This window comes from Anomaloglossus baeobatrachus, chromosome 6 (assembly GCF_048569485.1).
Source record: "Anomaloglossus baeobatrachus isolate aAnoBae1 chromosome 6, aAnoBae1.hap1, whole genome shotgun sequence".
NCBI classification, from domain to species: domain Eukaryota; kingdom Metazoa; phylum Chordata; class Amphibia; order Anura; family Aromobatidae; genus Anomaloglossus; species Anomaloglossus baeobatrachus.
This window is the reverse complement of record NC_134358.1, coordinates 16,011,442-16,023,603: the sequence shown is the minus strand read 5'-3', so window position 1 is coordinate 16,023,603 and position 12,162 is coordinate 16,011,442. Positions and strand designations below refer to the sequence as shown.

Here is a 12,162-nt window from a genome sequence, read left to right as displayed (position 1 = left end):
AGGCGCTGGCCCTTGGATCTCTAGCCTGTGGCGGTGGCTCTATATCCTCTCTGGGTGGACAGTTGCCTTCAATCGGGACTTGGCTGTTAGGGAACCCCGGGGGTTCCTGCCACATTCGGATTTGACTATTGACGGCGGCTCCAAGCCTGTTCGGGGTCCGATGGCCCTGCCTGTGTGCTTAGCTTGACTCCGTTCCCCGGTCCGGTACCGGCGGGCCGACGCCCGACCCCGGTCCTTACGGCTCTGCGGAGTTCCACCAACTCCTGCAGACGGCCACCACTGTCTGCCAACCTTGCTGTCTGTCACGGCCGGGCGGTCGGGCAGACCCAGGAGGTGGATCCACTGGACCGAACTCTCTGAGATGGTGGTAGGGAGTCCGGCAGCTGAAGCACTGATGGGCAGTAGAACAGTCCGTGCAAGTGAAGGCAGCGGAGGAGTCCCAGGGACCACGGAGTCACAGAAGGTGGTCTTGGTGACGTAGCTCAGGTTCGGAGGCCGAGGTGATATCAGGCGGGGTCCGGAACCTCTGGAGCAAGATGACGGGTCACCGCAGGGATCCGGGATGGTACGGACTGTCAGATGGCAGACGGACAGCGTGCGGGGATCAGGACACGGCAGACTGGATGGCGAGGCAGGTACGGCTCTACAAAGACAGATAGGTGAGTACAGGCACATAAACACCAAGAGACCTGACTCCTAGCTCAGGGAACACGAAGATCAGGCCCCGCCCCCTTGGACAATGACCCCCTATATACCCTGTACCTGTGCAACCTCATTTCCTGTTAATGGACGCTGGCCCTTTAAGAAAGGGTCAGTGACCGCGCGCGCGCCCTAATGCGCATGCGCGCCGCCCGGGTGCCAGAAGCCAGGGAAGGAGGCTGCGAGGAGGACGCAGGGGAGCCGGCCAGGTCCAGGGAAGCTGTCGGGCGCCGGGATCGGGGGCCCGGAGCCCTGGGACGGACGGAATCCGGTGACTGGGGAGCGGAGAGCGTGGCAGGTGAGCCGGGGAACGGGGGTGAGGACCCGGGGAGCGTGACAGTACCCCCCCCCCCCACGCCCCCCTCCCCGCAACCGGGACATGAAGGCACGGATAAGAGGAGTGCCCACGTTCTCCCTGGGCTCCCAAGACCTATCCTCAGGGCCATACCCTTCCCAGTCCACCAGGAAGAACTGTCGACCTCGTACGGTCTTCATGGCCACGATATCCCTTACCGCATAGATGTCATCATCGGCAATAGGAGGAGGGGCCGGACTGGCAGCAGCGGAGAAGGGACCAAGGACAACCGGCTTGAGCAGAGAGACGTGGAAGGAGTTGGGTATCCTCATCGTGGCCGGGAGCTGTAGCTTGTAGGATACCTCATTGATCTTGCTGAGGACCTTAAACGGCCCGATGTAGCGAGGACCCAGCTTGTAGGAAGGTATCTTCAATCGGATGTACTGGGAAGCAAGCCAGACCAGGTCACCAGGAGAGAAACACGGAGGATCCAGACGTCTCTTGTCAGCGTGTTTCTTCATCCGCTGGGAAGCGCGCCCAAGGGACGCCTTGACAGAGTCCCAAATGGTAGCAAAGTCACGAACTGCAGTATCAGCAGCCGGGACATCCGATGAAGGGGATATAGGCAATGGGACGGCGGGCTGGAGTCCGTAAACAACATGGAAGGGAGATTCGGAGGATGACTCACTGACGTGGTGGTTATGGGAGAATTCAGCCCAAGGCAGAAGCGAGGACCAGTCGTCGTGATGGGCGTTGACATAGTGACGTAGGTATGAGGTCACGATTTGATTGACCCTCTCCACTTGGCCGTTAGACTGAGGATGGTAAGAAGAAGAAAAGTCCAGAGTCACTCCCAGATGTTTGCATAGAGCCCTCCAGAAGCGGGAGGTGAACTGAGTTCCTCTGTCGGACACTATGTGGGATGGAAAGCCATGCAAGCGGAAGATGTGATGTATATAGGCTTCCGCGAGTTCCTGAGCAGAGGGCAGTCCGGCCATAGGAACGAAGTGGGCCATTTTGGAGAATCGATCAACCACGACCCATATGACTGTGTGCCCGGAGGATAATGGCAAGTCCGTAATAAAGTCCATTGCTATGTGTTGCCACGGGACTGAGGGTATCGGTAAAGGCAGAAGACGGCCATGGGGCAAGTGTTTGGGCGTCTTGTTCCTGGCACAGGAGGAGCAGGCAGAGACAAAAGCAGCGACGTCCGTGCGAAGGGATGGCCACCAGTAATGGCGTACAATCGCACCCCATGTTCTCTTCTGACCAGCATGCCCGGCTGTTTTTGAGGCATGACCCCAGTGTAACACTTTTTGCCTGTCGGTATCGGAGACATAGGTCTTCCCGGGCGGTATCTGGGCTAGGGTGACAGGGGCCACCGGAATGATGTTGCTAGGACAGATGATGGGTTGGGTAGTCTCTTCCTCCTGCTCCATGGGCATGAAAGACCTGGACAAGGCATCAGCGCGTACATTCTTGTCCGCGGGTCGGAAGTGAAGCTGAAAGTCGAACCTGGCAAAGAATAAGGACCACCTGGCTTGCCGTGGGTTCAGTCGCTGAGCGGACCGCAGGTATTCTAGGTTCTTGTGGTCCGTGTAGATGATCACGGGATACACTGCACCTTCCAGGAGGTAGCGCCATTCCTCCAGTGCCAGTTTGACTGCCAAGAGCTCTCGGTCCCCGATGGTATAGTTGCGTTCAGGCGCTGAGAAGCCCTTGGAGAAGAATCCGCAAGTCACCATCTTCCCGGAGGAGGACTTCTGCATGAGCACTGCTCCGGCTCCTGAGGAGGAGGCATCCACCTCCAAGGTGAACTGGCGGTTTAACTCCGGACGGTGAAGTACAGGCGAGGAAGCAAAAGCCCGCTTCAAAGAGCCAAACGCGGCGTCGGCCGCAGGCGACCAGTCCTTTGGATTTGCCTCTTTCTTAGTCAAAGCGGAAAGTGGAGCAGTCAGAGCAGAGAAGTGAGGGACGAATTGGCGGTAGTAGTTGGCGAATCCCAGGAAGCGTTGGATTGCCTTCAGTCCAGAAGGGGGAGGCCAGTTGAGAATGGCGGAGACCTTCTTGGGATCCATCTGCAGTCCAGTCTCAGAGATGATGTACCCCAGAAAGGGGAGAGAAGACTGCTCAAAGACACACTTCTCATACTTCGCGTACAGACGGTTCTCTCTTAGTCGTCGTAGAACCAGCTGTACGTGCTCTCTGTGGGTTGGGAGGTCCGGAGAGAAGACAAGGATGTCATCTAGATATACTACCACACAGGTGTAGAGGAGGTCTCGGAACACGTCGTTCACCAGTTCTTGGAAGACGGCAGGAGCGTTACACAGGCCGAAGGGCATCACGCAGTACTCATAATGTCCATCGCGCGTATTAAACGCGGTCTTCCATTCGTCACCAGAGCGGATGCGCACCAGATTGTAAGCACCCCGAAGATCCAGCTTGGTGAACAGACGAGCTCCTCTAAGCCGGTCAAACAATTCGGGGATGAGCGGCAGAGGGTACTTGTTCTTAACAGTGATCTGATTCAGACCCCGGTAGTCGATGCAGGGACGTAAATCGCCCTCTTTTTTCTTGACAAAGAAGAAACCTGCTCCAGCAGGAGAGGAGGATCTCCGAATGAATCCCCTAGCCAGGCTCTCTGAGATGTAAGTAGACATAGCCCTTGTTTCGGCTGGAGATAAAGGATATATCCGTCCTCGTGGTGGCGTTGTTCCAGGGAGCAGGTCGATGGCACAATCGTAGGGGCGATGTGGCGGCAGTACCTCGGATTCTTTTTTATCAAAGACATCAGCAAAGGACCAATAAGCCGAGGGCAGCCCCGGTAGGTTCTCAGGAACCGGAGGTCGTCGGATGGGTTGTGTGGATTTTAGGCATCTCTCATGACACGAAGCACCCCAGCGGGTGATTTCGCCAGTGCCCCAGCTGACTGATGGTTCGTGAGTCCGTAACCATGGAAGGCCCAGCAGGATCTGATGGGACATGTGCGGAAGGACGTAGAAGGCGATGTTCTCGGTGTGAAGAGCACCGATGCGCAGTTCAACCGGCCTGGTGGTCCAGGAGATGGTGTCAGAGAGGGGTCTCCCATCCACAGAGGCAATTACTAGGGGCTTATCGAGTGGAGTAACAGGCAGCTGGTACTTGTCCACCGTGGCCTGCTGGATAAAATTGCCTGCTGCTCCGGAGTCGAGGTATGCCTCAGCCGTGAAGCGCGTCTCTCCTGTTGACACTTGTACCGTCCACATAACTGGGTCTGAGAGAGTCCCAGCACCTAGGGTGGCCTCTCCTACCAACCCTAGGCTTTGGAGTTTCCCGGCCTTTCCGGACAGGAGCGTAAGAGATGAGTGCCCTCTCCGCAGTAAAAGCAGAGGCCTTTGGCGAGCCGCTCTGCTCTACGTTGGTCAGACTGTCGTACTCGGTCAACCTGCATGGGCTCGTGGACAGGAATCCCAGCTGTTGATGAGTGAGGCACAGAGGACTTCTGTGGAGGAGGGGAGTGCCGTACTGCACGTCTCTCACGATACAGCTCTTTGGAGCGTTCCTGGAAACGAATGTCCACTCGAGTGGCTAGGGCAATCAGGGCATCTAGGGTGGAGGGCACGTCACGACCCGCCAACTCATCCTTGATGCGACTCGAGAGTCCTTCCCAGAAGGCGGCTGTCAGGGCCTCATTATTCCACCCGAGTTCAGAAGCCAAAGTACGGAAACGGATGGCGTATTGGCCCACCGTCAGTGTTCCTTGACGTAGGCGGAGGAGTGATGAAGCAGAGGCAGAAGCGCGTCCCGGCTCGTCAAAGGTGCTGCGGAATGCCTGCAGGAACTGTTGAAGATCCTTGGTCATGGGGTCCTCCTTCTCCCACAAGGGGTTCATCCACGCCAGCGCCTCGCCCTCTAGGTGGGACATTATAAAGGCGACCTTGGCTTGGTCAGAGGCGAACAGATGTGGCAGCTGCGTGAAATGAAGGGAACATTGATTTATGAAGCCCCTGCAGGTCTTGGGATCTCCAGCATAACGAGGAGGTGACGCCAAACGGAGTCGGGAAGCATCTGACGAGGTTGCCACTGGTGCGGGGGCCATGGCTTGCCTGGCGGGGGACCTGGGTGCCGCAGGCGTCATTGATGCTTGTAATGTGTACAGGCGGGTGTCCACGGAGGTCATGAATTGCAGCATGCGGGTCTGGACTTCATGCTGACGCTGGAGTTCCTCTTGCAGGACCGATAGTGCTGCAGCGGGATCCATGGCCTGATCTTACTGTCACGGCCGGGCGGTCGGGCAGACCCAGGAGGTGGATCCACTGGACCGAACTCTCTGAGATGGTGGTAGGGAGTCCGGCAGCTGAAGCACTGATGGGCAGTAGAACAGTCCGTGCAAGTGAAGGCAGCGGAGGAGTCCCAGGGACCACGGAGTCACAGAAGGTGGTCTTGGTGACGTAGCTCAGGTTCGGAGGCCGAGGTGATATCAGGCGGGGTCCGGAACCTCTGGAGCAAGATGACGGGTCACCGCAGGGATCCGGGATGGTACGGACTGTCAGATGGCAGACGGACAGCGTGCGGGGATCAGGACACGGCAGACTGGATGGCGAGGCAGGTACGGCTCTACAAAGACAGATAGGTGAGTACAGGCACATAAACACCAAGAGACCTGACTCCTAGCTCAGGGAACACGAAGATCAGGCCCCGCCCCCTTGGACAATGACCCCCTATATACCCTGTACCTGTGCAACCTCATTTCCTGTTAATGGACGCTGGCCCTTTAAGAAAGGGTCAGTGACCGCGCGCGCGCCCTAATGCGCATGCGCGCCGCCCGGGTGCCAGAAGCCAGGGAAGGAGGCTGCGAGGAGGACGCAGGGGAGCCGGCCAGGTCCAGGGAAGCTGTCGGGCGCCGGGATCGGGGGCCCGGAGCCCTGGGACGGACGGAATCCGGTGACTGGGGAGCGGAGAGCGTGGCAGGTGAGCCGGGGAACGGGGGTGAGGACCCGGGGAGCGTGACACTGTCAGTGCCTGGGCTCCGACCCAGACACTTCAAGTGTTCACTCCTCTCACTTTCACCTCCAAAACTGATCTGTCACTTTTCCCGCCTCCAGGCCTGTGAACTGCTCGGTGGGTGGGGCCAACCGCCTGGCTCCGCCAGACCTGGTGTGGACATCAGACTCTGGAGGGACGCAACAAGGGTTTTTGTCTGACTGTTGTAACTGCCTAGGGTGGAGGGTGTGTATGTTGGTATGTATGTGACTACCTGGCTAGTCCAGGGCATCACACGGGCAAATGCTGACACACAGTAGTGCGAGCAGCTGTGAGGCTGGAATGGCACAGACTGCAGGGGCACCCGACGGAAGCCACACAGAAGTGCTTCCGTGTGGCTTCCGGGGACTTTACAGACCCATTGACGTGTATTGTGTCATGGTCCGTAATTATGGAACAGAATAGGACATGTTCCATAATAACAGAACAGACAAACAGCTTCCGACATGTTTTTTTTTAGGAACTGATGCACACGGACGTGCTTCTATGTGCAATCCGATCCTACACAAAAGACATTGAAAAGATGTCCTGTCAGTAGGTCCGCAAAAAAACAGGAACTGACCAGGACAAACGAAACGGTCGTCTGAATGAGCCCTAAATGTTGCATTGGCTTCTTCAATATTGCACCCAGCCAATGTTCTGCTGTAAATGGGGCCCAGATTGAACAAGAGCCATTAGTATGCTACTAGCGCCACTGAAGCCCATCATTTTTTCAATACTTTATTAGTTTCTATTTTATGGAGTGGAGGTCCACCAGCCACATTATGGAGCTTTATCATTTTCTGCTGTGTCTCCTTCCCTGGCAGTGACGTGCTTCAGTGGGGATGCATTACTATGGTCACGAAGGCAGGGGTGTCCAGAAATTCCTAACTGCAGCCCTGCGTCCACGTTTACTTCGGCAATGTTATAAATCTAAGACTGTCTGTCTTTTTTAAAAGGCACAACTGAACTCCCATGCCATGCCCGTTCTGCTAGGAGACCCATAAAGTAATCCTTTCTATACACCTGAGGAGAAAGTGTATGAGGCTCTGTAGTGACGAGGAGATAAAAGCTTCCATGGCATCGGCAAAGAATACGCTGGCCAACATTGCATCGAAGGGCACTGCCATTGATTACGAAGAGGTTATGTCACTTGGATCCTTAGACAATGTTGTCCCCTTCCTGTAGGATAGAGGGTTTTTGATCTTCAACAAGCCAATTGTGGCCAGGTATGTGCTATCTCTGTCCTGCTATGTTCCATATAGCTCTAGTACTCGCATTCATACACGCTTGGCTTTTTCTATCTTACAGGAATGTCCAGCAAGAGGGACCATCTACCTCTGCTGCCATCACAGTGCCATGTATCCATAAAAATACATATATCTCTGTTTCAGGGTTTAATATTTCTTCTATTTAGTAATAAAGTCTATCTATTTATAAAATGCTTCTGGATACCATACAATATGTTTTGACCATCATTTCAGGTACTTGGATTTGACAACTTCAATGAAGACTCCTGGAGAATGTCAGAGGCCTCTAGTCATGGTGAAGCCACCCTTATTTGAAATGCATCCGAGCTACCCAGGGTAAGTCCTTAACCCCTTCACCCCCACCGATTTACCGTTTTTCATTTTGGTTTTTTTTTGCTCCCCTTTTTCTGATAGCCGTAACTTTATTTTTCCATCAATCTTGCGAGATGAGGGCTTGTTTTTTTGCGGGACGAGTTGTACTTTTAAATGAAACCAAAAGTTTTATTATATAGTGTACTTGAAAATGGCAAAAAAATTCCAAGTGTATGATTGTTTTTGAGATATTTTATTCACCGTGTTCACTATATGATAAAACTGATGTGTCGGTGTGACGCAACATAGTTTCATAGTTTTTAAGGTTGAAGGGAGACTCTAAAGGGGGCTTTACACGCTACGACATCGCTAATGTGAACTCGTTGGGGTCACGGAATTGGTGACGCACATCCGGCCGCATTAGCGATGCTGTTGCGTGTGACACCGATGAGCGATTTTGCATCGTTTCAAAAACGTGAAAAATCGCTCATCGGTGACATGGGGGTCCATTCTCAAAAATCGTTACTGCTGCAGTAACGAGGTTGTTCCTCGTTGCTGCGGCAGCACACATCGCTCCGTGTGACACCGCAGGAACGAGGAAGCTCTCCTTACCTGCCTCCCGGCCGCTATGCGGAAGGAAGGAGGTGGGTGGGATGTTACGTCCCGCTCAGCTCCGCCCCTCCGCTGCTATTGGGCGGCCGCTCAGTGACGTTGCTGTGACGCCGCACGGACCGCCCCCTTAGAAAGGAGGCGGTTCGCCGGTCACAGCGACGTCGCCGGGCAGGTAAGTATGTGTGACGGGTCTGGGCGATGTTGTGCGGCACGGGCAGCGATTTGCCCGTGTCGCACAACAGATGGGGGCGGGTACCCACGCTAGCGATATCGGGACCGATATCGCAGCGTGTAAAGTAGCCTTAAGTCCATCTAGTTCAACCCGTAGCCTAACATGTTGATCCAGAGGAAGGCAAAAAAAACCCAATGTGTCAAACAGCTCCAATGGGGAAAAAAAATTCCTTCCTGACTCCATAACGGCAATCAGACTAGTTCCCTGGATCAATACCCTGTCATAAAATCTAATATACATAACTGGTAATATTAAATTTTTCAAGAAAGGCGTCCAGGCTCTGCTTAATGTTAGTAGTGAATCACTCATTACAACACCATGCGGCAGAGAGTTCCATAGTCTCACTGCTCGTACAGTAAAGAATCCTCGTCTGTGATTATGATTAAACCTTCTTTCCTCGAGACGTAGCGGATGCCCCCGTGTTCCAGTCGCAGGCCTAGGTGTAAAAAGATCTTTGGAAAGGTCTCTGTACTGTCCCCTCATATATTTATACATTGTGATTAGATCCCCCTAAGCCTTCGTTTTTCCAAACTAAATAACCCCAAGTGTAATAACCTGTCTTGGTGTTGCAGCCCCCCCATTCCTCTAATAATCTTGTTCGCTCTTCTATCTACCTGTAAGATTATGCTATTTATAACCTTCTATACTTTTGCTATCAAGAAAAGCCTCCATTCCTCTCTTACATTCATTCAGTGAGTGGCCATCACCACTTCCTCAGGAAGAGAGTTCCAGAGCCTCACACAGGTCGATGCGAACAGGTCGGTGCGAGTTCATAGACACCAAACATGTATAGGTTTACTTTTATCAAAGGGGTTAAAAAAAATTCAGAAGTTTGTACAAAAAAAGTGGCGCCATTTTCAGTGACCAGTAGCGTTCTTATTTTTCATGATCTATGGCTCATTGATGGCTTTTTTTTTCTGCCTTGAGCTGACGTTTTTAAATGGTACCATTTTTGCGCAGATGCTAATTTCTGATCACCTGTATTGCACTTTGTGCAAGATTTGTGCTGACCAAAAGATGCAATTTTGGCGTTTGCATTTTTTGCGCTATGCTGTTTACCAATCAGATTAATTGATTTTATATTTTGATAGATTGGGCATTTTTGAACGCGGCAATACCAAACGTGTGTATATATTTTATTTTATTAACCCTTTAATTGTTATTGAGGCAAAAGGGTGGTGATTTGAACTTTAGGTTTTTATTTTTTTTTAAACTTTTTCATTTATTTTTAACTTTACTAGTCCCCATAGGGGACTATAAAGATCAGTAATCTGATCGCTCATTTATTTCTGCTGATCACAGCTACACAGCTGAGAACAGCAGAAATACTCACCTCTTGTCATTTACAGCAGTCGACTGGGTGAAACAGGAAGTGAGTTATGTGATTTACAGGACTCATCACATGACACCCATCGGAGCCATGTGATCACGTCACAAGACTTCCGGTGTGGGGCGGTGAGTAAACGGAACACCGCTACCGCTACTATAATGCAGCTGTGACATTTTCACATCTGCATTTAAGGGGTTAACAGGTACGTGCGGATTGCGGAACTGCTCGTACCTGGTAGGCACACGTCAGCTGTGTAAATCCGCTAACGTGCTACTTTAACAAAAGTGATCACGTCACTGCGATGCCAATGGAGCCGGATGAGTAAAGATTTACCGCTACCGGCATTTAAATGGTGCCGTGAAATTTTTTGACATCGCCATTTAAGGGATTAACAGGCACGTGTGGAATGTGGATCCACTCGTGCCTGCGAGGCACACATCAGCTTGTACAAATCAGCTGACATGTGCGCGGATCCCTGTAATATTACTTCCCGCAGTCGTTAAGGGGTTAAATCAGGACACGAAGTTAGAAATTATTTACTATCTTGAGGCCCAGCTTGTTTTGCAGCAACGACCAGGGGTAGTGCAAAACATGACCGCAAGCAATTCTCTCCTCTTAATTTATTAGTAAATATGGTTTGTTTCCCAATCCCTCAAAGTTTTCCACCTCTTCACTAATAGGTTTCTGAGTGGAAGGAGAGGATCCACTACAACTATCGGGGGGAAGACCTGATTATCATCGGGGTTAAATTACACAAAACAGCTTCCCAACAACTGGCTAGTCTTGTTCTGACTAAGGAGGAACAAATGGTAATATTTCTATAAGGCGCCTTCTCAACCTAGAGTGTTGGAACGTGGCTCTTCAGTGATTTCATAATTTGTTTTTGTTTGTTTTTTTCCAGTAGTTTAACACATACTATGAAAGAGTTAGACCGACGCTGGTCCATCAAGAGTCACCGAAGGACATATATTTCCTATCAACCTCTGGGAAAGAGATATATAATGTCTCCAATGACATTGCTCCACCGGAAATGAGATTCACAAAAGTCATGGAGCTTTATTGAATTCTGAGGGTAGTGCATATGTGTCTTACGTGTTTCTATATTCCTTTCTAGATATCAACTTCCCAACGTCTCCAGTCAGCTGGTCAGGAGCGTTTGTGAAACTTGGACTCTCCTCAAATGTTCTGACTCTGAAAAGTGCCTCTTCTCAAAATATTTGGCTCACACCAAACTGACTGCTGAACGGAACTACTGGTAAAAGACACTGGAGGACATATGCCACAGTTACATAGTAGTACCGAGGAATCCCTGAGCGATCTGGACAATGATAACTGGACCACGACGTTGTTATACCCTCAAAACAATATAATCATCCTCAGTTAATGTACATATGCATTATCAGGTTGTATTTTAATGTTCATTCATTTACTTCAGAGCAAGGCTTTCTACACCGTCTTCAACCCTCATGAAGACAAGGTCCGAGAAGCAAAGCCTGATTGGGAAAGGAGGCACATTCAAGTAATGGAGTCTGTTCTGGGCCCCAACACACAGCTGAGAGCACGTGGATATATGGGTCTCAAAATTTTTGGATGGTAGTTCAGGTAACAATGGAAGACAATTATTTAAGTTAGTTGTTACCAAACAATAGATGATGTTCTCACACTAGCTATTAACATCATTATTTTTCTTTTCTTTCTTTAAAAGGCTCAAGTCACTGCAAGGGACACTCTGCCTCTTGGAAATAAATTGTTTCCTGTAGTGCTTCTGAGGCGTATTGATGAATAAGGAGAAGAAATTATAGTGGAAGCAAGGAGTGAAGAAGAGGAATCAAAAAAATTATGTACACTGAAGAATTGCAAAAACTCACAGACTAGTGGAAGAAGATGGAAACTGTCAAGGCCAAAAAGACTAATACACTGAAGAATTGCCAACTGAGCCAAGGTGTGATTGGAACAACCCCTTGAGGAATAAAATGGCGGAAGCCGGTCTATACAGGAGGCATTCCATTCATTTAAAGCCAATTTCTGGATTCGTCAAGTATCTGTCAAAGGCCTTGAGCGTCGTCAGATACAAACAGGTGAGAACCTAATTGTGATTCAACAAACATAAATTTACTTTCCAGTCAGTTTGTTATTCATTAATCCTATTTCATTTCATCATTTTAGGTAGAGGATGTGGCTCGCTTCCTATACTACATGGACAACAGTCCATCACTGAAGTTTGTGTACAACATTGAGAAGGCCAATGACTAATTCAGTATGCTCCTGGAAGTCGGTGATACTCATCAGACTGTGTATAGTTACCTTAAAAATGTGAAGCGGTTTATATATTATTCTTTTCATGCCACGTCACTTGTTTATAAAGACAAGGAGACGTACAAAGCAGCCAACAGCTTCGTCTTACAAGTAGGAGTGTTTCACAACAGACTTA

At 50.7% G+C, this 12,162-nt stretch overlaps 1 long non-coding RNA gene across 1 annotated transcript; it reads left to right on the top strand.

Moving 5' to 3' along the window:
* The first annotated feature begins 7,080 nt into the window (after positions 1-7,080).
* On the top strand, positions 7,081-11,795 carry LOC142243860 (uncharacterized). The gene is made up of 6 exons (XR_012724403.1): positions 7,081-7,224; positions 7,480-7,581; positions 10,412-10,540; positions 10,633-10,986; positions 11,167-11,333; positions 11,437-11,795. It is a non-coding gene; the product is annotated as an uncharacterized LOC142243860 (long non-coding RNA).
* Positions 11,796-12,162: the final 367 nt, after the last annotated feature.